This window comes from Rhinoderma darwinii, chromosome 3, assembly GCF_050947455.1.
Source record: "Rhinoderma darwinii isolate aRhiDar2 chromosome 3, aRhiDar2.hap1, whole genome shotgun sequence".
Taxonomy (NCBI): Eukaryota; Metazoa; Chordata; class Amphibia; order Anura; family Rhinodermatidae; genus Rhinoderma; species Rhinoderma darwinii.
In genome coordinates this window covers 217,615,784-217,619,537 of record NC_134689.1, presented here as the reverse complement: position 1 = coordinate 217,619,537, position 3,754 = coordinate 217,615,784, and positions in this window count along the sequence as shown.

Genomic DNA, 3,754 nt, shown 5'->3' with positions numbered 1-3,754 from the left:
CGTAACAAGCTGTACAACAAATGTATAACATTATTTATGATGATTATTTATGATGATCGTTGTATGGTGTAAACAAAACAAAAATTAAAACTTTATTTTTGGCAAAATAAACATTTATATAAATTAAACGATAATGTATTTGTACCAAAAAATGTTACCTACATAAAGTACAAGTCGTCCCGCAAATAACAAAGTCACATACAACCACGTTGTACAAAAAATAAAAAGTTATGAGCGCAGGGATGCAAAGTGGGAAATATAAAAACAATTGTTCTGTCCTCAAGGCCAAACTTGGCTGTGTCCTTAAGGGGTTAATCAAGCAATGAATTATGTGTAATTTATTGAGAAATGTTGGACTTGATAGACCTGTGTCTTTTTTCAACCTATGTAACGATGTATCTATGGTGCTTGCTTCATTCAGTACAACCACGGTCCAGGTGTTACATTCAAAATACAGACCGTTAAAAATGGGTGCAATTTGCCAGTCTGAATAAGGCTTTAGCCTTGGTCTACATGGAGCCTTTTTTCTAGAGTAACATTCCAATTTTATCTATGTTGCTGCACTCCAGAGGAATACTTTGAGTTGCATGCAAGCAGCTGTCACTAGATAGTTAAAATTAGTCATTATGTAGCCCCAGGTTTTTTTTTTATATGTATCTGTATTGCTTCCAATAAAAGGGAAAAAAAAAAGGATATAAGCAATAAAATGAGCCCACTAGTCATAAACAAATAGAATAATAATAATATATGTTTAACTCCTTAAGGGGGGATTCACACGAACGTGTATTCGGTCCGTGCGGGCCGCGTGGTTTTCACGCGCCACGCACAGACCAATACAAGTCTATGGGGCAGTACAGACAGTCCGTGCTTTTTGCGCAGCGTTTGTCAGCTGCGCAAAAAACGCGACATCTTCAATATCTCTGCGTATTTCGCGCATCACGCACCCATTGAAGTCAATGGGTGCGTGAAAACCACGCAGGTCGCACGGAAGCACTTCCGTGCGAACCGACTGAAACAGCGCACCAGCTGTCAAAAGGATGAATGTAAACAGAAAAGCACCACGTGCTTTTCTGTTTCCAAACATCCAAACGGAGTGTCTTTTTAGATGAGCGAACCCGGACAACCGAACCGAACTTCACCGGGTTCGGCCGAACTCGTTTTGGCCGAACCCGGCAAAAAAATTTCCGGTACGCGACGTCAGGAGATAGTCACTGTCCAGGGTGCTGAAAGAGTTAAACTGTTTCAGCACCATGGACAGTGACCTCCGATCCCAATATACATGAACCTGTAAAAAAAACGAAGTTCTGACTTACCGATAACTCCCGGCTTCTTCCTCCAGTCTGACCTCCCGGGATGACAATTCAGTCCAAGTGACAGCTCCAGCCAATCACAGGCCAAGCACAGGCTGCAGTGGTCACATGGACTGCCGCGTCATCCAGGGAGGTGGGGCCCGATGTCAAGAGAGGCGCGTCACCAAGGACGCGTCACCAAGGCAACGGCCGGGAGGGAAGTTCTCGGTAAGTACAAACTTTTTCTTTTTTTTTAACAGGTTGCTGTATATTGTGTTCGGCATTTACTGTCGAGGGTGCTGAAAGAGTTACTGCCGATCAGTTAGCTCTTTCAGCACCTTGGACAGTGATGGGCGTCGACTAGCCTCATCTCTATGATGGCGGCTGCGCGAAAATCACGCAGCCGCGCATCATACACAGATGACACACGCAGCTGTCAAATGGTTTTTGCGCGCGCAAAACGCTGCGTTGTTTGCGTGCGCAAAAACGCAACGTTCGTCTGAATCTGCCCTTAGGCTGGGTTCACACGACCTATTTTCAGACGTAAACGAGGCGTATTATGCCTCGTTTTACGTCTGAAAATAGGGCTACAATACGTCGGCAAACATCTGCCCATTCATTTGAATGGGTTTGCCGACGTATTGTGCAGACGACCTGTAATTTACGCGTCGTCGTTTGACAGCTGTCAAACTACGACGCGTAAATTGACTGCCTCGGCAAAGAAGTGCAGGACACTTCTTTGCAACGTAATTTGAGCCGTTCTTCATTGAACTCAATGAAGAGCAGCTCAAGATATACGAGCGTCACAGACGCCTCGTATATTACAAGGAGGAGAATTTACGGCTGAAACGACGCAGCTGTTTTCTTCTGAAAACAGGCTGTCATTTCAGCCGTAAAAGCCAGCTAGCGTGTGAACATACCCTAACGCCGAAGGACGGATATATCCGTCCTCAGCAGCTGCTAGTTCGCGCAGGAGGACGGATATATCCGTCCTGTGATGGCGCGGGTACTGCCACTGTACCCACGCAATCAGCGGCAGGAGCACGGCTATACTCAGCCTGGCTCCTGCTGCAACTGCAGGAATCGAAGCGCGCTCCGATTCCGGCAGTTTAACCCATTAAATGCCGCTGTCAATAGTGACAGCGGCATCTAATGTGTTTGACAGAGGGAGGGAGCTCCCTCTGTCACCCGATCGGCGCCCCCGCAAACAAATCGCGGGTCGCCGTCGGGTTTCCATGACAGCCGGCGGTCTAACAAAGACCCCCAGGTCTGTCTTCCGCAACTGCCTGTTAGGCGATACCAGAGGCATCGCCTAACAGATTGCCTGTCAGATTTACACTGACAGGCAATAATGCTTTCGTATACGAAGTATACCAAAGCATTATATATGCGATCGGGAGATCGCATAGTGAAGTCCCCTGGTGGGACTTAAAAAAAAAATGGCAATCAGTTAAATAAAGTTTGTGGAAAAAAAATAAAAATAATTACAGTCAAAATCAAATAAAACTACTTTTTTTGCCCAAAAAGTGGTTTTATTCAGTAAAAGTGTCAAAACAAATAACACATACACATATATGGTATCCCCGCGATCGTAACAACTTGACCAATAAAATTAACACATTATTTAAACCGCCGGATGAACGGCGTCCAAAAAAAACGCAAAAAACAACGGCAAAATTCTCTCTTTTCTCCCATTCCCCCCATAAAAAATAAAATAAAAGTTAATCTATAAGTCCTATGTACCCCAAAATAGTACTAATGAAAACTACACATTGGCCCACAAAAATCAAGCCCACATACGGCCACATCGACGGAAAAATAAAAAAATGACGGCTCTTGGAACGCGGCGATGCAAAAACAAGTAATTTTTTTCTAAAAGGGTTTTTATTGTGCAAACGTAGGAAAACATATAAAACCTTTACATATTTGGTATCCCCGTAATCGTGCCGACCCAGAGAATAAAGTTAACATGTTATTTACGCTGCATAGTAAACGGCGTAAATTTATAACGTGAAAATTAATGCTGGAATAGCTGCTTATTTTCAATTCTCTCCTAAAATAAAGTTAATAAAAGTTAATCAATATATTGTAAGCATCTAAAAATGGTACAATTACAAAATACAACTCGTCTCGCAAAAAACAAGCCCTTATACGGCTATGTCGACGGAATAAAAAAAAAGTTACGACTCTTGGAATGCGACCATGAAAAAAACAAAAATAATCCTTGGTCATTAACGTGCAAAATGGCCCGGTCATTAAGGGGTTAAATATAAGGTCAGACGGATTGCAGGATAATAATTATTTTTATCTCTACAGTATATTGCCTACATATTACACAGTGCTGTATAGTGGGGGATGTAATTCACAAACTTAAAGGGGTTGTCCCTGCTAGGGACCTCTCTCTATTAGCCAGTGCCAGGGAGCCGCTGCAGAGGGGTTGATGTTCTGGAGAGCCTGTTCATAAA